At 41.6% G+C, this 27,049-nt stretch overlaps 1 protein-coding gene across 8 annotated transcripts in view; it reads left to right on the forward strand.

The window, feature by feature from the left end:
• The window catches only part of EPB41L1 (erythrocyte membrane protein band 4.1 like 1), a 458,763-nt gene that overhangs the window by 53,784 nt on the left and 377,930 nt on the right, over positions 1–27,049 (forward strand). For all 8 annotated transcript variants that reach the window (XM_069243684.1, XM_069243688.1, XM_069243694.1 and 5 more), the window contains exon 2: positions 25,310–25,360. The gene's annotated coding sequence lies outside the window, so the exon portion shown is untranslated. The remainder of the gene's footprint in view (positions 1–25,309; positions 25,361–27,049) is intronic.

The following is a 27,049-nucleotide window of genomic DNA, read 5'->3' on the forward strand; positions in this document are numbered from 1 at the left end:
GAGATTACTGTTCCACAGAGAGTTACCCACATTCAACACAAATGTAGCAACAAATCAGGCAGCAGTAGCATCAGAAGGAGGCATGCACAAATGACTGACAATCCACAATTAAAGTTTTAAAACAGGAATTAAAAAGGACAAGCCTGGTTAGTTAATGAAGGCTAGTTTAACCAACAATTTGTTTTCAGGCAAACTCCAATAGAACCCATTGCACCAACAAACTTCAAAATGATGATTTGTAAATGGAAAGCTCTAGACTCGAATGTGCAGTAGTTGGTTGAATGGTGTATGTTATAAATGTGTACAACATGCATTGGCAAGGCCAATAGGTCTTGCCCATGTAAGATGTATTGGTTTTGTTAATGCTGCAGATAGCTGAAAGTATTTTAAAAAGCTATATGACACAGCCAATGCTGTCCGCATTATACCACTTTTTTATATTCAGTTGTGCTGCACTGAAGCTACCTCTGCCATATAATATGACTAAAAAAACATTAACAAAGCCAATAGATCTGGCATAGTTGAGACCTATTCGCTTTGCCAATGCCTGGTGTGCAATGCCACACGATAAGTTATAAGTATTTATATAGTGTTTACAATGACTGAAGTGCTAATATTGTAGAATGCAGAATGCCCTTGCCAAGGTGTTACTGTGTTCAGATTCAGGAGCATTTTAGGACCATACAAAAGCTGTGAAAATGTGCCATATTAATGTGCTGAATGTAACACAAGTTGTAGGTAGATAGACACGTCCAATAGGTTATAGCTTTTACAACAGTGATGCTTTAGGCTATGTGTTACTTTGGGTACAATGGTTACAAAATAATCAAAAAAGCTCTTCTGTCTGCTTGTTTAGTAATAAAATTTAGAAATAAGTGTTGTCCAATGAGTTTCCTAGATATTTTAGCATGAGTTTCCTAGAGTGTTTGTCCCCTGTGTAAATGCACCTGCTGCACCATTCAAATTGTGCCCCCCACCGCCCTATTGCCTGTAAGGTAACTGTGCTTGTGACTGCTTGTTTATTGGTAACTTATAGCGTGACCCAAGGTAACTGCACTTATGACTGCCTGTTTAGTGGTAACATATAGCAGTAATCGGTGTTCAGCGGGTTCCCTAGAGCTTTTGACCTCTGTGCCAGTGCACCTGGTGCACCATTCATATATTGGCCCTCTAGTGCCTGCTAGGTAGTTGCGCTTGTGACTGCTTGTTTAATGGTAACATATAGCAGTATTTGGTGTTCAGTGGGTTTCCTGGAGCTTTTGGCCCTTGTGCCACTGCACCTGCTGCACCATCCAGATCATGGCCCTAGTGCCTGCAAGGTAACTGCACTTGTGACTGCTTGTTTATTGGTAACATATAACTATATTTGGTGCTCAGTGGGTTTCCTGGAGCTTTTATCCCCTGTGCCACTGCTCATGAAGCCCTATTCAAATTGTGGCCCCCTAGTGCCTGCAAAGTAACTGTACTTTTGAAAGCTTGTTTAGTGGTAACAAATAGTTATAATCGGTGCTCAGTGGGTTCCCTAGAGCTTTTGACCCCTGTGCCACTGCACCTACTGCACTATCCAGATCATGGCTATAGTGCCTGCAAGGTAACTGCACTTATGACTGCTTGTTTACTTGTGAAATATAGCAATTCAGGTTTCCTGGAGTATTTGGCCCCTGTGCCACTGCACCTACTGCATCATCCAGATCATGGCCCTCGGGCCTGCAAGATATATGCACTTGTGACTGTTTGTTCGGTGGCATCATATAGCAATAATTGGTGCTCTGTGGGGGTCCTAGATGTTTTGGCCTCTGTCCCACTGCACCTGCTGACCTTCCAGATCATGGCCCTAGTGCCTGCAAGGTTACTGCACTTGGGACTGTTTGTTTAGTTGGCAAGAAGTAGCAAGAATCAATGCTCAGAGGGTTTCCTAGAGCTTTTGGCTCCTGTGCCAATCCAGATCATGGCCCTAGTGCCTGCAAGGTAACGTTGTTTGGGACTGCTTGTTCAGTGGCATGAATAGCAAGAATCTGTGCTTGGTGGGTTTTCAAGAGCTTTTGCCCCCGTGCCACTGCACCTGCTGTACCATTCAAATCATGCACTTGGGACCACTTATTCAGTGGTAACATATAGCAATAATCAGTGCTCTAGGTCTTTTATAGCTTTTGGCCCCTGTGCCACTGCACTATCCAAATCATGGTTCTAGTGCCTGCAAGGTAACTGCGCTTGGGATTTCTTGCCGACTGATTACATATATCAATAATTGGTGTTCTGTGGGTTTCCTAGAGCTTTTGGCCCCTGTGCCACTGCATCTGCTGCACCAGCTAAATCATGGCACTAGTGCCTGCAAGATAACACTAGGAAATTGTTTGTATCCAGTGATGTATGTGTTCCAAAGAAGGCACAGTTGCAGACGGAATACACAATTATTGTTTAGTCAACACACACAAAAGCTCTCATAAAAAGGCACCTTTAAATTTATCCAACTCTCCCAAACGAGTTGCCACACATGTCACAAATAAAGGATATGCTTTACACATCAAAGTGAAAACCACTGTTAAATTGTGTTACAAAGTGGCTGGCGCTTTTCAGTGAAAATATCTTATCCTGTGCTTGACAGTGAATTGCCCATAAATAGTGTAAATTGCCCAGGATCACCATATGCTAGGCTGATGCTGAGACTGAAATGCCATTATGGTCTTTGTTTCTAAAAAGACAGTTTCACAACATAATTAAATTGACTCAAAGCAGAAGGATTTTGCCAAAACATGCAAATGTTTTGTACAGATGAAGAACAAGATACCTTTTGAGATGGCTATGTTTAAAATAGCCAACAGCTTTTTAAAGGTGCTCCCTGCTTGTGGGAGCAATGTTGACTCCCGCAGGGTGTGGGAAGCTAGCAAGTACTATGGGGACCCAGAGGTTCCCCCCTCAGTCCTCTCACTCTCCCATAATGGGATGGAAAAGACAGAGATCATTATTGCAATGGTCACCCCATGTAATGACTACAAAGTCTCACACCAGAAAAAGGTTTGGTTCTAATGTTAGAATAATGTTTTGGTGGACAGCAGACCATGGTCACTTCTGGCCAAATGGTAAAGGTCATGGACTGTCAGTAGACTGAAGGTTCAAATCCTAGTACCTCATGACAGTTTATTTTCCAGTGTTTTGACAGTTAAACATTCCTTGTGATGTAATATTGAAGTCTTTTTCCCCCTCAAAGTGGAATATTTACAAGCCCCTAGCACCACCTTGCACTGCTCTAGCGTCATTTTGGTTATGATATGGCAGAGTTAAGGAAGCCTTTCTCCTGTGCCGTATTTACAAAGTGGTGCAGACATAATGTATGCAAGGGGGATGTTTCGATGCAGGGAGGCCCGAAAAAATGGTGCTGTGAAATTTACAACATTTCACTGCACCATTTTTACCTGTCATTTTTAATATGCTCAGAGTAGGCGTTAAAATGACGCACCCTTTTTAATCAATGGGCCTCCCTTTGCTTCGCTGCACGAACATCAAAAGTTTTGACGCTATTATCCTGATGACCGTATTGTAAATATAGCGCAACCATGGTGTTGTTAGATAGGGCAGGGACGATGCAAGAAAAGTGGCACATCGAGACCGATTCACCACTTTCTTGTAAATATGCCCCAAAATCTGTGGGTTCAATGTCATAAGTAAGTCTGTACACTGCACAGTAAGGAGTCACCTCCTGCCTAGTGGTTAAGGTCTCAGACATGCACACTAAAGATTAAGGGTTTTAGTCTCGGTGAGTCTGTTGTCATTTCCTGCTTTAGTTTCCTTTCAATAATAAATATTTAAGTTACATACTGAAAGGTGATATCACTCTTTTTAATAGACAAAACATTTTTTTTCAATTTGTCTGGAAATATCTCATTCTAAGTATATCATTCATCAAAGCCTAATTCGCTCTCTCTTGCTCAATCTCTCCCCTTATAGCACTCTCTCAGGGTTAGGTGGCTGGAGTGGTTGGATGCATGGTTGGCCGTGCACGGCGCAAGGTTGGGTTGGCCACAGGCCAAGCCCTGTGGCCAACCCCACCATGCACGGCCTTCATGCGGCGCTGGTTGGCTTAACGTATAGTAATTAAAATTACTTTACCTTAAAAAAAACATAGAAATTCACTGAAAAATCCAAAGGTTACAGGAACGTTATATTAGGCCTTTGGCAGTGCATAGCATGAGTTTGGATACAGTGTATCTTTTTTTTTTTTTTCAATTTTTCTCTAGATTCGCAAATCCTCAAGTAGATTCACGAATCCTGGATCCATCTGTGGATCCGCAGATCTGCAAATCGGATGAAAAAAATAACAATTGGGCAGTTTTTGCCCAGGGGGGGTCCGACCCCTCTATGTGTCTCATGGGGTCAACCCTTCTGTGTTTTTTCTCTCTCTTCTTTTCCCACCCTGAAGCCGATGCGACAAACAAAATAGCAGCCGCAACATTTCTGTCAGGTTGCAGCCAGCCAATCAGATTCTTCTTGTGGCGCATGGATCCACGGAGGATCCACATCCCTATATATCTATATACTTTGTTATTTTGCCTTTAATTACTCCGAAACTACTGAACATATTTACACCAAATCACAGAAAGAGAGATCTGCGCAACAGAAACTACCTTTGTGCCAAAATTGGTGTAATTCAGTTCAGTGGGTTTGGGCTGTAGTCGTGTCTAAAGGTCTCATGGGAAAATGAATGGGGAAACGCATTTTTGGACCCCTCTTTTTTCTCAGCCCCACTTTACAGATCACCCCAAAACTTTTAAGACATAAGCTGAATTAGCAAAGTATACGTTTTGAAAAATTTGTGAAGATTCATCAACCGGCGCCAAACTTATTAGCAAAACAAAAAACAGTTTTTCAATACAAACTCGGTCCTAACTATAACTACCCAGTGGCGACCGCCACTAGGTAATTGATATATATTAATATATATTGACCTGTGATCAAGACCCTTGTCGGTCGAAACGCGTCAGGTGGTGGAAGCACACACTTCTTCTAAATAAATAAGATGACCAATGGACTTCCTGGAGTGCAATGCTAAAATTCTTGTTTAATTATATATATATATATATATATATATATATATATATATATATATATATATATATATATATATATATATATATATATATATATATATAATAATTATATGTATATACATATATATATATGTATATGATTTTCCTGTAGTTTATACATCCTTTCTAGAGTATTCTATACAATCAAGGGATGCAAGAGTACTTTGGGGAGTTGCCTTTCTATAGACTTGGTAAAGCAGAATGAAGAGCTGAACTCATGAAAGACCCCAAAAGAGACACAGCATATGTAGGGCAGATGGATTCCACTTGGAGGATCCACCAATTCAGCGCCATGATGCTCCTTTGGGAGTGACAGTTGCGCTATATAAATGCAAAAATAAATTTGACAAGAACAAAGAAGTCCCCTTAGGACTGAAAGGAACTGAATTACCTGTTGATGACCACCAGTGAAATTATTTTCAATCATTCTGATTACTTATATTTGCTCACCAGTGGTTAGTTTGTAGAAAAACAAAAGTGCAGTAGTATAGTTCTTTCTTAGAAGACATCCTGGCTGGACTCTCCTTCACAGAACTGCAAAATGCCAAAGACAACAATTACCAAGGTTGCTTAGTTCTACAAGTCCGCCCCTTGTTCTTCCACCACACTCTGGGCCATATTTACAAGTGGCTTGCGCCGCCGGTGTGTTTCTTTTTTTGATGCATCAACAGTGAAGGCCCATGGCTACAAGGCCATGCAAAGACACTTTGCAAGGCTTTTCATGGCCTTGTAGATATGGAGTCGCTACGTTGCCTTATTATGCGTCAAAGAGGCTGTTGCAGTGGGTGTTTCCAAGCAACACCCATTGATTTTGATGCACTCCTAGATTGACAAGGATTTGAAAACACAGGAGTGCATCAAAAGCCTATGCCTCCCCAGAGGAGGTATAAGGCAGGTGCAACAAGGACATATACCTTTATTCCTCCTAATGTTTCTCTTTCTATGCATTCTGCAGCACACATAGAAAAAAGGAAAACGCTTCTTGTGATTTTTTTTTTGTTCAGGAAGATGTCTCTTCCTATGCAAAAACAATAATCCCCACAAAACAGACACCCTCGCACCATGATGCAAGGGTGCCTGCTTTGACACATGGCAGCCCATTGAGCGCCATCACAGGAGAAAAGAACACGAATGTGCCATATCCTGTAGGTACGACACATTCCTGCCCCTTTTTGTTTATGCAGGGCAGCGCTGCAAGAAGGCTTGCTCTGCTGCACTGTGTCAAGAAATGTTATCTATGTCCCTCTGTTTCCTATCTATCTGCCTCCTTGCAGTCTTTACTTCCTTGGTTGTCTGGGAATTTTTTAATATGTGTCTCTTCGTTTTTCACTGTTTGTGCCTTTCACTGCCTTCTCCTAAGCCAAAGTCTAATAATGAAGAATACGCCCCAGACCACAGAAATGTGTGTTGGTGCCGACGAACTGAAGCTACCTGCACAAATTATCCACTCCATGCAGCCCAGTTTTCATTCTCCCGGAGACTGCTGTCTGTGCTGCCTGTATTTGTGCAGGTCCCAGGGTGTGTCATTATATGATGATGCAAGGAGTGTTTCTGTGTGTGGTTTGACTGCAAGTGCTCCTGGGAGTCCTTCTTTTGCATTTGTTCGGCTGCCAAGAATCGCCCCACCCTTTCACTACATACTGAGCTCTGAAGCCACAGAACCTGTATGGATTTCTTTGCCAGGCAATGAGTCTCCCACCATTGAGCAAGCTCCCCCTGAGTCCTTGCATCTAGGCATCTGCTACTGAGTATCATTTTGAGATAAATCACCTTTGTTTTAATTTAGTCCAATGCAGATAAAATGATATGTTTTGCTTTTTGCATTACTCTAAATAACACTACGCAGGACTGCTTTTTTTTACTGACATATGCTCTCAGCTGAAATTATCTTTAAGTGTTATCGCCTCTCTGCCATGCCCAAAGGATATCATCGGCCGCTTGGTGAAAACTTTAAGAATGCCCCTTCTTGGACCAAATAGGGCAGATTGCATGAGTTTGCCAGCAGCCCATGTATGGGCGAAGTGAAATGGTTTGATTGCTTATTGGTAATCTTTATTACTCGGATTCTTTCTTCTTCGCCCCAGTACTTACTCCATGAAGAGAGGTACTGCCCCCATTGATAGAACCCCATAATGAGGTACACAACCTTTTTAGTGACCCCTTACCTTGCCCTGCTTGTGCTTGGACTACAAAGGGAATCTGCCAAACCCTAACTGATGCACTGTATTTGTCACTGTCACCTCTACATTTTAGTTGCTCTTTTTTTATTAGGGTAAGGCACTACAGCACATCTGGTCATGTTGGACACATTTTCAGCAACTGGCCATAGCTAACTCAAACACTGCAAAGCAGTTGCGTGCTGATCATACTGCAGGGCAGGATAGTTACACCCAAAGGGCCCTCGGACTTAAAACCATCCTTCTCCAAATGTCTCATAGTCCCATGTAGTTCACTTCCACATAGAATAAAGCAATTTGGGTTGTTGTGCCTAAATCAAGAGAGAGAGAGCATAACCTACCAATCAATTGACTTTCTAGAGAGCCTTTTTTGTGTGGTACAGTGTGTTACAGTTCCAAGAAGAATTAATGTGCATATTAGAACACTAAGCAATTGACAGGATGTGGGATAGGTGGGGGCTCAATAAAGCTGTGCACATCCGTTTGCTGCTTTTCAATAGGGCAGGTAAGGAGAGCGAGGATCGTCAGCATTGTAGTAAAGTAAAGCGAAACACGTTTTTTTAACAGTGTTGATCGCAGTGCTTTAGGGCCTGGAGGAACCTGCTCACCCTTCATTATTTTTCCTCAGACAGGTGCTGGACTCCACTGCCGAAGTGCAGGATTCCAGCTCAGCCTAACCAATGGTAGGCCACACTAAAAGTAGTGGGATTTTTCTAAGGGCCATCTGTAATCTTTTAAATAAGGAACAAAAATAAAAAGCCTAGCGATCACAAGGCCCAGATACAGAGAGGTAGTTATTTGGACCCTTAAACTATATTATGCATACTGTACACATGTATATGTGCGTACTTTACTCGTGTCTTGACATCCATGTACATTTTCATGAAATACATGTATTAATGGTGCATGTTGTAATCTACCTAACAAAGTTTACAATATTCGGTAAGCTTGAGATTTACGTCTATCCTCAAGTTTGTGTCCTGTATGCAAGCACGTAATAAGTCAATCAATTAATCTTTATCGCTGTTTAGTATTATATTTAACGATCCATAACGCCGCTTATTACACACCTAAAGGAAAAACGTTAGCGTTACTTGGACGAGCTCACACTTTGTGCACCCTATGCTTGTTTGGGAGTAGGCTACTCTGAAATGACGGGAAAGATCGAACAAACTGCATTGCACTTCCTTGGCCATTCCTGTGATAATTCAATTATCTAAGCTAAAGGTTCACTTAGTTGAGGGTATTGGGCACATATGCTACTAACTATGCCTACTCATCTGCTCAGGATCATATGTCGTACATGATAAGCGCTTTCGAACTCTTAAGTCTTGAAGTTTAATTATGCAGGGACAAAAACTTTAGGATTCTGCTTGACAGAGCTTAAGTGGGCAATTATGAATCAAAGCCGTGATCTCCTGACTCCAGTGGTTTGAACCACCCTGACTCCCAATGCCGCCACTCTGCAGTACAGCCCTCTCACGCTTCGTGCATGAGATTCGGACCGGCTAATGCGAGCGATGGATACAAGGGGCGTGGATGGCGGGGCGGTAGAGGAGCTTCCCGCGGCACAGGCTGCTCATGCGAGGACCGGCTGATGAGGAGGGCTGAAGGCCTCTGGGCGGGGGGAATTCCACGGCAGGGGCAGGCCTAGGCGCTGCTGGGTGAAACGTGTAAGACTTGTTTGCTCTCGCTGGCAGTGACAGCCCCTGGCTAGGCCTCAGTCCCACGTGGCTGGAGGTTCTCCGAGGAAGAGACAAGCAGCTCTTTGATCGTCGCCCGGCCTAGTGCGAGCCACTACCGGCGCACAGGGGAGGAAAGCGAGTCTGTTTTATCACCGTGTGACGTCTTGAGAAGTCCCGTGATCCCTTGTGATTCCACGGGAGTTCGTGAGAATGGGGAAATTGTTTGAAGATGAGGGCGGAGGGGAAAGGGTGCCAGGAGACGTGCACAAAACATTGCTTGGCTGCAGTGGCGTAGCGTGGGGGGTGCAGGGGGGCGCAACATCTGGGGGGGGGGGGGGCGCTCGCACTCGCGAGTGCTAAAATCCACGGGTTAGGGGGCGCAAATTACTTGCCTTGCCCCGGGTGCTGACAACCCATGCTACGCCGCTTGGCTGAGTCAACTCCGATATGACATGTAGTGGCCTCCTTGTGGCTAGCGACGGAGTGTAAATTATAATAAATAAAATAAGTGTTGGGACCCAGCCTGCAATTTCAAGTCCTGCGTTCTCTCTCACTGTTTTGTCACGTTTCACCTACTCCACATTTTACTTCCTTGTAATATTTTTTATAGAATTTTATAACGTGAAATCCCTTTCTACTTTTCTCTCTATTGCTCTGGGGCAATAGCTGATTATGAAAAATAAGTTTAGGTCTCTCTAAAAAAATGACTGCCAATCCCCAACAGGTACAAAAACTTTCACAAGTTAAGCACTGGCCAGATTGTCATTTTCAGGTTGAGCCTACGAGACAGTGCAAGCTGTCTTGTTGCAGACCGATTTTGGACTTACCAATATCTTACAGGGGCTTACAGCTCACCCATTGCATACTATCATTTGGGTTTATTCTCACTCTCTTTTCCCTCCTTCATATGCAGTGGCTTTCATTGTCTCAGCATGCCTGTCATGTATCTGTCTCTCGCCTGGCGTACAACCTCTTTACCATCTTCCTGATTCGCTGGTTTCTGTTCTTCCTATCCGTTGATCTTGTAATAAGATGGACAGGATATCCATCAAACTCTAAATCAGGCTGTTTTGACTTGTTACCCCTATGATGCATGACCAGAGCCATGGCAGGTAGTTGGAGTAAGTTTATGTACAGAAATCAGTTGTGCCAGCAATGTCTGTATGGGCCTGTGATTGTTTGATAGTTCCTAAAGGTGCTGGATTGTGGGTATCTCTTTGCATTGACTAGTATCTTGGCAGTGTATAGCTACCCATAGAATTAAAAGAGGAAGAAGAAGACTGAAAGACCAATGAAAAGGGATAACATTCAGACAGGACACCAGACTTCGACTCCTTATATGTTAGGCCTATGCATTTCTACACTTTTGTGAGTATTTCCTTAACAGATTTGTAGTATTGTTCAACACACCCAATAAGGAAGACGCACACACTTCTCTATAAGATGCTCCACGCACAGCCCGTTCGAGACATGGCCATTTGCTTTGTTGTCATGAAACTGCACTGTATATATGAGTCATGAGGTACACCCATTTCAGACCAGATAAGTGTTCTACGTTTTAATTCAGTATGGAATATCAAGAGAGTAAAGGTATTGTGAACTCCTGAAGATAGATGCCAGAGGAGTAAGTTACATGCATCACTGAAGCAGAAAGAATAAAAAGTGCACACTTATAATTGTATGAACATAATCCAAATTTGAATCAGAAAATAAGTTACACATCGTAGAATACTCTACTTCTGTTTTAGACATGAGACACCTACCATTGCTCATCTCTCCCTGATGATTTGTGTATAATTGGGCAAGCAGTATGTTGTGGGGTTCAAATAACATGAAACGATGTTTGCTCTAACGTCGCTTTTATTTAAGATAAGAGTGGACATAGATGCGTTGCGATATCCCCTGCTAGCGACTGGCTCCTCGTTCTCCGTTCTCAACCGCTACCCTTGAATCCCATCAAATTCTTAACATAGAATTGTCGGCATGAAGAACGTGCCGACAAATCTATGAATACAACATATCCACTCCCTTTATACAAATAAAACAGCAAAGAAGAATAAGCAACAGTGAAGTAACATAAAGCACACAGCAACATATCACATAATATAATCTTGTAAATAACTTGGAACTTTTCGGTATCTCGGACCTAATCCACGTCAATGAGAATGGTCATTGATTATTCGCGTCTGCTCATCCCCTTGCGCACACATGTGACCATTCTGTAACAGTTATTCTCCTGACATAAGCAAAAAACTGTTGCATCCACCAGCATTTCCATTCCAATCATTAATGTCTCTTTCCTCACCCCCCCTTGCTGTAAAAGCCAACTCTCCCTTTGTTCCATCAATGACATTTCTCTAACACAACATGTGAATCATGCACTTCCCTCACCTTATACGGTACACTACATTTTGTGAGGCCTGCACTGATGCGCCCAGATCTTATTTTGACAAGATCACCTTTCCTTACGATCTTCCCGACTTTTGACGTGGGAACTACACTCTTCCCCTTAAACACCTCCCTCTTCTCCATTAACATAGACATCCATGAGGGATTCAGTTTTGTTCCGGCCTCTCTGCCTCTCATCACCGTGATGGGTGCTTTACCGGTTCCTCCATTTTCAGTCGTCCTATAAGCCCAAACTAAGTCATTCACCATATTTCCTACATCCTTTCTACTACTTAATACCATTTGAAAAATACCCTTCACCAGATGGTTGCTCCTCTCCACTATACCATTTGCTTGTGGCTTGTATAAAGAGGTGCAAGAATGACATATCCCACATGATTTTAGAAAGCTTTCCATCTCAACAGAAGTTAATTGAGTCCCATTATCAGTGATGATTTTAGAAGGGCATCCTTCCTCCAAAAATATTTCTCTCGTCACTTTAATCGTATTGCTGGTAGTGATTTCTCTTAAAAATGTTACTGTCAACCATCTTGAATGGACATCTACCATAACTATTGCACATCTCAAATCTGGAGTAACTCCTCCAAGCGGACCAATAAAATCCATACATACTGTGTGCCATGCTTTACCAGGATCCGGAATTACACCAAACACACTTTGTTTCCCAACCTTTAATCTCTTCTCACCCTCCTTGCAATCAATACACCTCTCAACCCAAAGATCCACATCAGAATCTAACCCCGGCCACCAGAAATGTTCTCTCAATCTTCTTTTAGTTAAGGTCTGACCTAAATGACCTTCATGCGCTAATCCAAACAACTTGATTCTTAAATCCTCGGGGGAACAAATTTGTCGCCTTTCAAATTAATGTTATCAGTCGTCAATGACAACTCCTCCAACACCTTGACAAAAGGACGAACTTAGACATGAAGAGTGCTTTCTCTCCTCCCTCCTTCCTTAATCAACTTGATCACATCGTTCATGATCACATCTCTTCCTATACACCTACACCATTCTTCCTGGGAAATTGTTCCCTGAGTACACTCTTGTACATCCTCAATGCTCGCCACTACTCCTTCATCCTCACACTCTTGCACACTCTCTCTGTCAACATTTTGCCATTCTTGGGGTAAGCAAGGCAAACAATCAGACCTGACATTGCGCCAACCTTGAATATATTTGACCTCAAACCTAAATGACTGCAGGCGAGCCGCCATCCTGGCTAATCTTGCTGAAACTTTGCCTATACCCCCGGTAACAACACCCTCAATAATGGTTTATGGTCTGTGCGAAGAGTAATTTTCCGTCCCCACACATAGGTTCTGAAATACTCAATCGCATAAGTGGCAGCCAAAGTCTCTCTTTCAATCCCAGAATAACTTAGTTCTGTTGCAGTTAAAGACCGGGAAGCAAACACCACCGTTTTTTCTTTGCCACCATGCATGTGTGACAAGATTGCCCCCAAACCAACAGCGCTTGCATCAACCGTAATAAATGTTTTTACATTCACATCAAATGGTACCAACACTTGAGCTTCACACATCTCATTCTTTATGAGTTGAAAGGCATCATTTTGCTCCACCGTCCAATGAAATTTCTGTCCCTTGCGCAACAACTTCCTCAAAATTTCTGTCTTGTCTGTAAAATTTTGAATACATTTCGAATAATACTCAATCAACCCAAGAAACAATCTAAGATGGTCCTTATCCTGAGGAGCGGGAGCATTCTTAATAGCATCCGACAAACATCTTTTTGGTTTGACTCCCTGGTCAGATAATGTGTACCCCAAGTACTCGATCTCACTCATCAGAAATTTGCACTTTTTTCCCTTAATGTTAAACCTGACTTTCTAATCTTGTCCAAAACACCTCGTAACACACTGTTTTGTTATTCCACTGTGTCACCAAACACCAAAATTTCATCCTGCAAATAAATGACATTCTTCATTCCCCTGAAAATTTCAGTCATCATTCTTTGGAACACTCCTGCAACAGATGCAAGTCCAAATGGCATCCTCATGAATTGGAATATTCCCTCCATAGTGATAAAAGCCGTAGGTCCTTTAGACTCTTCATGCAGTTTGAGTTCATGATATGTACTCCTAAGATCAAGTTTAGAAAAGTATTTCCCCCCTCGTAACCATAGAATTAACGCATTAATATTCGGTAACGGATAGTTATCCACCACAATATTCTGATTGAGAGTATGTAAGTCAACACAAAATCTTAAGCTGCCATTGGGTTTCCCAGTTATAACTATTGGAGAAATCCAACTGGAGGTTTCAATTGGCTCAATAACACTCTTCTGAACCATTTTCAAAATCATCTTACTCTCTTTCTGGCGAGATGAAATTGATACTTTTCTCAATTTATGTTGAACAGTAATTGCATTCTCCTTTACCACAATCTTATGTACATAGCCTTTAAGTTCCCCTAAAGTATCATTAAAGACTTCTTTGTATTCATCCAAAATCATGTCAACATTATTACTGTCCACTAACATAACACTTTCATGCGCCCGTGAATCTATTCTAATGTGAAGGTCATGTTGATGATGCCATCTTAGAATTGCTGGTCCATTGCTAGCCAGATAGATCTTCCCATTCACGTGTCTCTTTCCAAACTCAATCTTTCCCAACATTTAACCCAATATGTCAATTTTCTCACCCTGGTAACCTCCTGGATCTATGTCTTTGGGCAAAAGTCTTACACCCAGCCACTCCTGTGAAAATAATTATTTGGGGATAATCGTATACAATGACCCTGAATCAATCATAAGCTGTACATCCTTGCCCCTTATCATAAAGTTTGCTGTTGGTCTAGGTGGTTTAATGTCTCCCAATACTTCTTTGTTTTCCACTGATAAAACTCTATCCAATCCCTCTTCCAATGTTGGATGATCATCACGCACCATCCCCACATGGAACTTAGATCCTGTCTTGCATACACGTGCAAAATGACCTTTTTTCCACACTTCATACACTCTTTACCTATTGCAAAACACGTTTTGGACTCAGAACTGTGAAATCTGCTCCCACACCTTGTGCATATCTTATTCACATTTTACCCTACATTTCTGTGAATAGTTTTGTTATTGTGTTTCCGTGCTGAGTTTGTCCCTGCCAACACATCATCCCCCTCCCCCTTTTTACTTATACAATTAACCTCAATCCCATCTGTGTTTTTTTTGTCCTTCTTTTCCATTTCTTTCATGCACTACTCCGACTGTTCCACCACCTTCGCTATTTCAATTACATCCTTCAGCGTAGGATTCTTCGCCGCCCACTGCCTCTCTTGCATTTTTTACTTCGGCACTGTACAATTAGCTGGTCACGGATTAATTCATCTGTCATCATTCCAAATTGACATCTGATGGACAATTCTCTTAACCTTGAAACAAATTCATCAATGCTCTCCCCAACTCTTTGAGGTTGTGTATAAAACTTATGTCTTGTCATTAGATACTTTTGCAAACTGTTTTACCAGCCTTTTTAAATGCTTCAGAGTACACGTCCAATGTTTGTTGACCTTCTTGCTGTACAATTTGAGGTAAGTATTTAAATGTACACTGTCCCTCTTGCCGCACTGTACTATGAAGAATTGCTTTTTTCCTAGCAGGTCTCAAGTCTTGTCAATCCAGCGCCACCAAGTAATTTTCAAAAATGTCCACCCACTCTCCACAAGGAATGTTTTGGTTACCTGGCTGATTCAAAAATGGTGGTGGTGGTATTATACCTTGACGTTGCTGGCCATTATCAATTTTGAGTGTGTAAGAGAGAAAAAACAAACAAAAAAAATATAGTTAAAGTGAAATAAAAAATATATTTTGCTCTCTCTTTGTTATTTTTTTAATTTACTTTTGACTCCAAAGTGTTAAAAGTTTCACATGACACTGTAGAGCGTCTCTCTCTAATTGATGGCCTCACGCCTCATGCGTAGATCAGCGTCTTAGCAACCAACCAGCTGTCTCCTGGCAACCAATTCTTGAACGCGCTCGAGATTATGCGCATGTTAATACCATAACGTAGCAGCGCTCACACTGTCAATCACGCGCTCAATAGCGGAAGACAGCGATGTGCGCACTGGTAATCCTCCAACACGCTTGAGACTGTGCACGAGGTAACAGCATACGTAGCAGCGCTCGCGCTGTCCAGCACACACTTAATAACTGGAAACATCGATATGCGTTCTGATCCTTTCGTGCTCGCCCAAACAGAGTAAGATAAGTAAAAATGAAACGCTACCTCTTTCCATTAAATGGTTTACTTTTCTTCTTTCTCTTCTCCTTTTTTTTAAAAAGAAAATTCCACTTCTGAGTTCGTCGCATACGTCTTCTGTGTCTTTGCCAACTCCCCACACAATCCGCTCCAGTACGCTAACAATTGTCGCCATAAATATGTTGTGGGGTTCGAATAACATTAAACAATATTTGCTCTAACATCGCTTTTATTCAAGATAAGAGTGGACACAGACACGCTGCGATATCCCCTGCTAGCATCTAGCTCCTCATTCTCCGTTCTCAACCGCCACCCTTGAATCCCATCACATTCTTAACATAGAATTGTCGGCATGAGGAATGTGCTGACAATTCTATGAATACAACACAGTATTACTACTCTCACGCTAACCACTTCTGTCCTGGGCAAGTAGTATCAGTGCTGTCACAATGGCAGATTCTGTATAACTAGTGCAGGTAGTTGTTCTTTAGCAGAATGAAGTTCTACATCTTGTATAGGTAGTTTCACTGGTGTTACTTTGTTTTCGTATCACTATTTCTGATAATGATGCTGTGTTTTTTTCTTTTACCTCCAAGAGGCATATGATGGTGTCTCGCTTTTTCTGTGCACTGTGTCGTTATTACTGCTGCTGTCACAGCTTTTCTGAACACAAGGCACGATTAGTATTGCACCTCTCACGTTGTTTCTGCTTACCAGATACCATTTTCAATTTACCTGCCTCTGTCATCCTGTCATTTGTCTCATTTTCTCTAATTGTGAGTTTGTCTATATCTCTGTCTCTGTTCTTAATCTACATTTTAACTCCTGTGTTGTACATCTTCTTTATTTTTCACTCAGCACCGCTGGTCTGTCTCTTCACATTTGCAAAGATTCTGCATTAAGACCATTCTACACAGCTGACTTATAGTAGCATGACAAATAGCCATAAGAAGGTACCAGATTGCAACAAATGACGTAACATAGTATCATTGGAAAGGGACAGGGCAAGGCAGCACCCAGTCTGCACAATATCATGTTGTCTGAAAATGCTTGCAGTACCCGGTCTGTCTACCATGCACAGTTCACACTCCCGCTTATTCTCAGTTGTTGAGTTCTCTTTGTATCCATTCACTGTTTCTACTCTTTTTAAAAAAAAGTTTCCTTCTTAACACCTTTCTCCTTAACTCCATATCACAGTTTCTTTCTGTCTAAAACCCACACAGTGCTGGAAATGTAAAAAATGTAGTTTGGGAATTCATACACTAGGGATGGCTGCAGAAGGTGTGCGTAATCATGAGTGGTGTTGTTTTGAGGGGTACGGTTGAATGGCAGCCATGGCAGGTTTTTCATACTCGACTCCCAAAGAACTAGGCAGCAAAAAAATGTAAAAGTGTCTTTAATTTACTTTAACAGTAAAGCTGTTTCGCCTTAATTTGTCACAGAGAGAGTGCATTTTAAGCTTTTGATGGTGTGAAAGTACCAGCTGCATAAATCTTTGAGTATGCAGCAAGGTTAAAGGCATAATAACAATAAGATAGAGTGTAACTGTCAATCATTATAAGATAGCTCAGAGTTAATGTTGCTGTTGTAGAAAATAGGGCCAAATTTAGACTTTGAAGAATGGTATACTTTGTTGCAAATGTTCCTGATATCCTGTTCTTCGTGTTACAAGTACATTATATCGTACAGAAATTGTGAAATAGCAGATGGGATAGCCATCACATTTGTGATGGAGTATCCTATCAACGTAAATCTTCATCAGCCACACAGTTTATAAGTGTAGGCCTCAGATTCATATTCTGCGTAAGATAAGAAGCTCAGTAGGTTGGTGTTTTTGTTGATGATACTTTTTATGTTGCCTTCAATTGATAATCCTGGTAAAATAGCTGTTAGCTGTGCATCTACTTTAAATAGCTCAATGTAGCATGCAAAACATAAGCTTGACATTTTCAGGCATTAATTAAACTTTCCATGATTGTATGATTAGTAATATACACATTTTTAGGTAGCAAACCTTTTACTTTGCTTTGGGTGCAATATAAATGAGGAGTATTGTATATGTTCATCCTAACACCAATGCTATGAAGTAGGGTTAGTAATATTATGCAGCAAAACATTTAATTTGCCTTTCTATGGTTCACTCCCAAACTTTGCCTCCAAATCATCTAGGCAACATAGTGCATCACAGGCCAGCAATTTACTCCTAAACCCAGAGAATTCATCCCACCAAAATGGGGTTTCGTCAACAGCATAGTACGAAAACAGCCCTGCTGGTAGCAGCGGAGGAAGCTAGATGGCTGCTGGATCAAGGAGGTTGAGCCACAATTATTTTGTTAGATCTTAGTGTGTCCTTAGATACTGTGGACCATACTACTCGTTTCCGTCGCATAGCACACGCTGGCATTGAAGGTCAATCCTCAGAATTTTTTGCTTCCTTTTTGGAGAATAGAACCTTTCAGTTTCTTGGTCACACCTTTTACTCTCAGTCTTTTCTGTTGAGATGTGGGGCCCTCCCTGAGCCCACTCTCTTTAACATATTTATGCATCCACCGGCAGAGATTGTTCACTCTCATTGGCATGCAGTAGTCTCTTAGGCGGATGACACTCAGCTAGTGATTTTAATTTCCCCCTCCTCCAGCCTCTCGCATGCCAGTCTCTCTCTTTGTCTTCAGGAAGTCGCCAGTTGGATTGCCAATTTTAAACTGAAACTGAACAGAGACAAAACAGAGGTGATGGTATTGGGTAACAATTTGAATAGGTGTCTCCCCTCTTCTAGCTCTTTTCCTGCTGGAAAGCTTACCCAGTCCCAAGCCTGTGATAAGGAACCCTGGATGTGGCTCAACAACAGACTCACAATGAATCATCAGGGAAAGTATCTCACTGCCAGCTGCTTGGGGATCCAGAGATTACTAAGGAATATACTAAATCTGCTACCTTTTTTGGCAAAAAAGACCTATATATCAGGTCCTTAAAAACACTTGTTCGCCTATGGAAACTCCATGTATCTTGGTTCCCCTCAATATGTTACCATGAAACTACAAGTTATTCAAAACGCCTTCTTATTTTGTCTTCTTATGAACCTCCCTAGGCAGGCTTCAGTAAATTCTGCATTGAAAGAGCTTCTTTGGCTTCCTGTGAATTAGGGGTTGCAATTTAAAGCCTTATGTATCTTACAAAGAGACTTGCATAAAAGAGGTCCTTCACTGTTAGGTCTACTTGCTATCCCCTACATGCCTGGGAGGCTATTAAGATCCTCCTCAGCTTTTCTGTTTCATGTCCCCAAGATTAAGAGATCCTCCTGGGGCAGCCATTCCTTCTCTTATGAACTGCGGCATATGGCTGATGTATGTTGTTTTTGTAAGCCCCTGAAAACCTGGCTGTTTAGCCATTAGCTCAGCTGCGCATGTCCCTTTCAGTACTGATGACTGTTTAGCCCTGGGAGGCCTAAAGGCAGTCATGCACTTTACAAGTCCAATAGAATAGAATTGAAAAGAATGGTAAGAGAGACTTATCTGCTCATAATTATCCCCGGCACTGAAGTATTTGACCACCAATCAGGGCAACAGCCATATCTTTTTACTTTGCAAAGCCTGAAAGATCATAGAAATTTCTCCTTTGCCTTCGTGGGAACGAACAGGCAGTGCTTTATGTGTAAAAGAATAAGTTCCAGAACCCAAAGTTTTTCTTAGAGACCAATAGCTGGTGCGTGGAATGTCAGTTGTGTACTCCTTCCATCACCAGATACTCCCTTCTACTTTGTCTCACTCATTTAGGGTCTTTATCGTGTTTGCTTTCTTCCTTTGTCACTGTTTTTAGATATTTTTCTCCCTCCTTCTTCCCCCCTTGTCTGTTTACTCTATCTTACTTTGTATCAAAGTCTGATGAGGTAAAATAAGTCCCGGTCCCCAAAAAATAATGCCAGTGGCTTCTTCTTCAACTACTGGCTCAAATTCAACTCTGCTTGCTGGATACCTCTGAACAAGTGGAGCAGCCGGAACAAGGGTTTCCATGTGGATGCCACTGGGGCAGAAGGACAATTTATAACACCACCAATATTCTCCAGTACTGCAGATGGTATACCAGGAGCCAGTAAACATTTGCCGGTAAAATGTTCACATCAGTCCATATAGAGCAATGTTTCCCGACCTATGGGTCGCAACCCTATGAGCTGGCTGCGTGCTATTGAGTGTGCGCACTTTATAAGTTAATACAACTTCAGAAACTTTGCTTAGGTTGGCTCACCATGACATCTATCTGAATTGTTTCTTATAACAGAGGTTTTCCTTAATTTCCCTTATCTTTCCATCAGAGTTGAAACACACAAAGTAGCAAAGACCATCTAGACATGAAAAGCATGCATCACAGGGTAGCCTCCAGGCCAGCTACACACTTAAGTATCAAGATTGTTTAAATGTCTCCTATGGACAGTAAGAACTGGTGAGTGGTTTCCTATTTACCCTGACATAAAAAGAGTAGAAATAGGCTCAGTGAGAAGTTGCCCTTATTTCGTAGAGCGATGAGCTAACAAACTTTAGGTTCTTGTGCGACATGGTCCCTATATGCTGAAGACCTCTCAGCATAAAAAGACTAAGGGCCTGATTACGATCTTGGCAAATAGAATATTCTGCCACAAACGTGACGGATATTCCGTCTGCTGCATTACGATCTCCATAGGATATAATGGGATCGTAGTATGGCGGACAGGATATCGTGACGGAGTAACCCAGTCTGCCAAAAACACAATCAGGCCCTAAATAGCTTTTCAATGTCCGTCTTCAGGAGCACCATGAAAAATGTTCTTACAAATTATTTTTTCCAGAGTATTATCCTGCAAAATGTGTAGTTCTGGATTTTTTCTTCTACCACCCATTGTTGTAGAAGAAGCTCTAACCCATTTATTTTTTTCTAAAACGTCATAAATTTTGGGATTCTTTCGAAGATTGCACAGATTTCAAAAATCTCCATAAAGTTACGTTTTAAAGATCTTTGCAACTTGGTGCATCCGTTGTAGAAACAATGTGTAGGGCATGAAAGCTGGAGAACTGTGTTCCTTTCATCAATTATATCTAAAACTGTTTCACCATGTACTGTTTCAGACCAGGACCATAACGTTTCAAATCTGGGCAAGAAAGGAGAATTATTTGCACAGACTTTGTAGTCAAGGATCTGAAGGGTAACATGCTAATGCTTATTGGAAAAAGTACCTATTTCTGACCTGGATGGCCAACAACTACCTAAACCCAGCAACACCAAATATTTCCTTATTTTCCAACAGCAAGCAACAACTAGCCTAAACTTGCTGTGTTATATGTACCTCAATTGATTCGGTACCCAACTTTCAACTGATCCCAAGTGATGCAAGTGCACACTTGACAAACTCTTTACACTTAAGCAACACATCTCATATTCATCCTGGAGACTGGCCTCACCCTCAATCAACACAGTACCAAATAAACTAAGATGGCTTGATAACTGCTTTCCCTATTAAACAAAGTGAAACCATTTCTCCTAGAAAGGACTTCAGAACTAAGGTTAAATCAAGCGGAAAAACACGCAATAAGCCTTGTCAATATGTGGACCCAGAATCTGAAACTATATCTCAGTATCTATATCTGAATCTATTAGTAAAGTCTGTACACGTCTCGAATTTAGGAAAGGGCTGAAGTCACACCTCTTAAACACTAAGTGGGTCATTACAACCTCGGCGGTCTTGCAAGAAGACCGCCGAGGCTGCAGGAGACAGAATACCGCCATTGCCGGCGGTATTCCTGGCTCCCTATTATGACATTTCCGCTGGTCCAGCGGAAATGTCACATCAACATTGCTGCCGGCTCGTAATAGAGCCGGCGCCAATGCTGATGTGCAGCGGGTGCAGTAGCACCCGTCGCGCATTTAATGCGCGACGCGCCTATGCCTGGGGGACCCTGCACTGCCCATGCCAAGTGCATGGGCAGTGCAGGGGCCCCCAGGGGCACCCCAAGTCCCCTTACCGCCAGCCTTTCCATGGCGGTGTTTACCGCCACGGACAGTCTGGCGGTCGGGGACTCATAATCCCCAGGGCAGCAATGCTTGTACCGCTGCCCTAGGGATTATGACCGCCAGGCGGAAACCTGGCGGTAAATTGGAGGGGCCGGTGGTATGGCCGTGGCTATTGCGCCACGGTCATAATTGCTGGTGGAACACCGCCAGCCTGTTGGCGGTATTACCGCCACCTTACCGCCGGCCACCAGAGTCGTAATGACCCCCTAAATGTGATGAAGTATATAGTCCACATGTCCTCTCAAAACCCAGCACCTCGTTCTAGATTCACTCTGTGACCCTGTCAGTGCCTTGAACCTTCTCCATCACTTTTCTGCCTTTCAGCTAGATTAGTGCTATTCATATAACATACATACATCTCTATTCTTGTCAGTTTGCATGTGTAATCTTTTCACGTCTCCTGCCCTCATGTATGAAGTCACAGAAAATATTAGACAATCTGCTCAGATAAAGTAAAAAAAATATTAAAAGGAGGAAATCTTCCCACCACCAGAAAATATACGCAATAGAGTCATGTCTGTGCAGTCAAGATGAGAAATTTGATCTTTTTTCTTCATCAGTCGAATTTCTAGAATTCTCTGTTAGACGTGTTGAACTCCAAAATCAATCTATCATCTAAACATTCGGCCTAAAATGAACCTTTTTAAAACAATTATTTTAAAGTTGCAGCCTAGATAAATCTAAAAAACTCACAAACATGACTTCCAGTTAGGAAATTATCTTTGGAGCTTTAACCAGGTTAGATAGACGTATATTATCTAAGCCAACTATCTGTCTTTAATATAATAATGTGTAAAAACAGAGACATTCACAAATACTGTCTGCAGTTGCTGCAAGCACAAATGAAGGTTAACAGTGTAAAGCCAGTTCTATTTGCCTTACTTTTGCTAGGGAAACAAGCAATGGCAAACGAAATGGGTCTGTCATTGGCCGCACTTCTTTTGGCCTTTGAATGCGTGTTTTGTTTGGTAATGATTTTTTTTTTAAACCTGCGACAACACCCTCCATATCATAAGGGTATCTAGCCCTGGGAAGATAACACAGTATATTACCTATAATCACTCTTAATATGAATTTTGTGGGGGATTTTTCCTAAAAAGGACTTCCTGTGCATCCTGGACCTGAAGGGGCCTCACGATAAGGGCAGAAACATTTTGACAAAATTACACTAACACCAAGGATCAAGCATTATAAAAGACCCTGGCATCTTCCTGGTTTTATTGATAAGACCGGGAGCTGCCAATAAAATCTTAGCTCCTATGGATGCATTTTTAATCCTCCCTTTTACTTATGGACTCAATGCTCCTAAGATGGAAAGAGTAATTAATTAAAAAATAAAAAATAATAACCTTGTAGAGAGATTCAGGTGGAGCCTACAACATCCTCAAAAAATTCAGGAACTGTGGTGAATGGGTCCCATAGTGAAGCATGCCACCGGACCTATGATCGTTTTAGGAAAAAGTTTACAAATAGCTTATATCCAGAGCGTTTGTAAGTAATACACTTGGCTATCTTCAAAAAACCATATACCCTTGTGGTGTAGGTAACTTTTTCCAGCCAGTTGCAGGCTACAATGCCAGCACTTTTTAGAACCCTCCCCCTCTTGTCATTTGGGGACTGGAGAGAGATGCGATGTGGCGTGCTCTGGACGACGGTAGTTGTGGCCTCCTGCCCCTCATCATCCAGGTTCCATTATAATACTTTCTTAAAACCTCTTAAAAATCTTGATTTTTCCGATTTAGTCTCAGATATCAATATTAAGATCTGTTAATAAGAGCTAGGAACAAGATGAGAAAACTTTTGTTGCATCATAACCAGCCGTGTTCAATCCAATATTCTCACATCCTATTTGATTTTGATATATTGTGCTATTAATGCATTTCATTGGCATATTTTTACATTTTGTTTCAGTAGCGCCTTGAAACACTGTTCTGTTCAGAATTTTGACATTGAGATTTAAGGTAATGGGTGCCAGATATTCTCGGGAGAACTTACTGCAAAAATACCCAAAATATGTTTACTAAGTTAGATGCATAGCAAAGGTGCAATTTCGACGAATGTACCAAACGCACAACATACGTCATGCACTGTGGCCAAAAGAGGTAGGTAGCTATGAAATATAGAAAACTGAAGATAATACATGGTGCATTGGTGCAAAACAGCAACTTGACTTGCATGGCCAGTCAGTAAAGTCCCTACACTGACTATTAACAAGGGTATTTTCAGTAGGACTCTGCAGTGTCCAGAGTCCCCCAGGCAGCATTATTATGCAAGAACTTCAGCAAGACATGAGGTCCATAAGGGTGTCACCTTCAGAATGGTACCAGCTCAGCAAACCTGTGTTGTCATTTGGAAAGGCAAAGAAGTTCTGGGCTCTTTGTCCTTCAGTATGGTTTAGGCAGGAATTATGCCAAACAGCTACTGTCTCTATGTAGCTTGTGTCTGTGCAAGTCTCCAAGGTCGTACACATGCTGTACACATGAATGTCACCCCACTACTTAGGCTCGCCCTTATGTACGCAAACACCCACCACTATGTTATTACCCAAATCTTGATAAAGTGTTTTGTGATTCAGTGATTTACTTTTCGGGTCACAGCTCTAATTTTTGACATCGATGCCCATAGCTTCTGGGGGTATTTGTTAAGCGCAGAATAGCAAACCATATAGGGACGAAAGCACTGAAAGACATTGCATGCCGTCGAAGCTGGTTTCACCCAGCGTTTGCTAGCCTTCAATTAGTCTTCCTTTCTGTTTCCCACTATGAGCTTCGCAGTCTGTAAGTGCGATGGGGTTGCTCCACGACTGTAACAATCACCAACACAGAACAAGGCTTTGCTGGCCATAACCTTGTACTTCATCTTCAAGTGTCTAACTGCCCAAGGCCCTAGGCCATGTTCCAATCAATACTCCTCACCCCCCTAGAGAAACACAGCGTGACTCCTAAATCATTGTTTTGTCAAAGGTATAGGAGAGGTTCTTACTGTCCAGTACCTTTCCTATTCAAAGAAAAATACATGCCTTCAATTAGGGATAGGTTCAAGTGTTAAAAATGGCGGTTAGGTTTGGGGATACAGGGAGGAAAGGGTTAAGGTAGAATAAGGGTAACTATGGCAATTGGGGTGAGAATGTGATTAGGGTGCAGGCTTCATGTTATGGTTAGCATCATGGCTACAGTAAGGTTAGTTAAAAAATGAAAAGGCTTAGGGCCATGGTAATGAATGGGGTTAAGCTTAAAATCAGGTTTAAGGTTAGGGTGGAAGCCATCGAAGCTGTATTTTTGAAATTCTAATATGCTTTCTTTATTTCAGTTGACTAATTCAAAAATGAAACATTTGTAGTTATAATATGTTTATTTAGGATGTGCTCAGATCTAGGCAACAGGAACCTTAAGCCACTGATTTTTTTTCTCCGCATTAAGTATCTATCCAGCAGTATGGGTTATGTGGCAGTTAATGAGTTCTGCATCACACAGATAGTTCAGAGGCAACCCTCAAGTTGAGAAGTTTGGTATTGACTGTAAATCCAATACAGGTTTGTTATCATTGTCCAAGCATCACAAGATCTATGCACCTCTCCAGGTGTTACAGTCTATTCTGGAAGGTTTATTTTAAGGTTTGTGTAGTTGGCGAAATGTGCATTTGTTCATGTCCCTTTTTGCATACAGTTAATTGTCACTTTTATTTTTTCCTGTATAATAGGTCCCATACAGCACAACTGGCAGACTCCAAGAAGGCCTGAAAGAATACACAGTGAGTATATCTTTCGCAGCAAAACCATTTTCTGTTTTCATTTAATGAGTATACCACAAATGAAAATGAACTTTACTAGCTTGACAAGTTATACTAGCGTTGCCACATTTAGTCAGTGACTGAAAACCAACAGACAAAATAGCAAGATCAGTAATTTGCTGCATTTCAATTAAAACCTTAAGGTATACATGTAGAGTTAAATCTAACCAGTGGGTGTTCTTGATTTTAGAATTTGTGTTGATCTTAATAGCAGCATATACCTTAGTTGCAGCAATTTCTTTTGTCTCTCTGCTCTTCTAAAACGATTTATAGTTTTTCTTCAACATTTTTCTATACTTTTTCATTCTTCACTGACCTTTTCTTGGGAGTTTGTTTCTCTTAGATATATTTATCTTGGACTGTGTAGGAAAAAAATACTGTTTGTTTCTATTTATCCCTTGCATCTCTCGATGCACAACATGACCTATCCCAATTTGTTTTCTGTTTCAAGTTGCAAGTTATGGGTGCTAAGCAGTGCTTAATTTGTAAACAAAAAGTGTGTGCAAGAGTCTCATTTTTTCTTAAGATCCTGCTGCCCAACTCTCAGTGATGCCAAATAACAAAACTGACTATTCTTGATCTCAAATCATGTTCCTTTCTTCCACCAGCTCTTTATCTCACTCTTGCAGGTTATTTTCTATCCCTAATTTCTCAATTTTTTACAGTTTTGCTAACATCGACTTTTACAAATTAAGGTCGGTCCCTAAAGCTACACCTTTTAAGTATGTGACTGTATGTTGTATTCCTGAAAGAGGGGTGATATTGTCCTGTACAGTAGCATCTAGACATGCGTCTATTACATTGCCACTCAGTGTAGTGGATTGTCACCCATGGGAGATATGCTACCTTTGTTGGCTCTCTCTTCTTTCTTGAGAGTTGGCTCATAGGAAAACCACTGCCATCAAGTGCAGAGTCAGAAGACCTCTTGGATCTTCATTTCCAAAGACTGTGCTTTGCGAACCAAAAGGGACTTGTGTTTCCTTGGACTTGTGGCTACCAAAACACTTGTATACTACTGTAACATTGAGAGCTCCATGTAATACTGTATTACCTATGGATGCTTAGGACCGGCTCGACTAACATTTTTCTCACACCCAATGCCAATTAATTACATGTACAAAAAAAGTTGAATTTATATTCTCTTGGATGAAGAGTCACACATGTTGAAGCTAACAATACTTGATGGACTTTTCCAAATTATAAGGAGGGATATTGCAAAGCTCAAGCTGTCTAATTTAATGATTCACGCTTACCGTTGAGCGGTTCGTGTGGATCTGTGTGCAGCAAGTCCACTGTAGGCTGAAGAAAACACCAAGCAGGCCCCCTGTTGTGTCGGCTTCCCTCTAGTACGGGTCACCCCACCCTAGTTAGGACAGACTGAGCATCACTAGGACCTGGCATATCAGCTGTCAGAGCCAGATGAGGCTCTTTCATCTCAACCCCATGCTTCTCACAACTCTATGGGGGCACCATGCGTTTGATAGGCAGATAAACAACCAACTTGTGATGTTTCACGTGCTCTGCCAAACTCCAGATGAGGACCATAGTCAGTAGAATGTAAAAGAAACAAGCAGTAGGTTTCACATTTACCTGAGTTGGAGCTATTGGCATTGTAAATTTAAAACTGGACTTCTTTGGCGGCATTAATTG

This window comes from Pleurodeles waltl, chromosome 7, assembly GCF_031143425.1.
Source record: "Pleurodeles waltl isolate 20211129_DDA chromosome 7, aPleWal1.hap1.20221129, whole genome shotgun sequence".
Taxonomy (NCBI): domain Eukaryota; kingdom Metazoa; phylum Chordata; class Amphibia; order Caudata; family Salamandridae; genus Pleurodeles; species Pleurodeles waltl.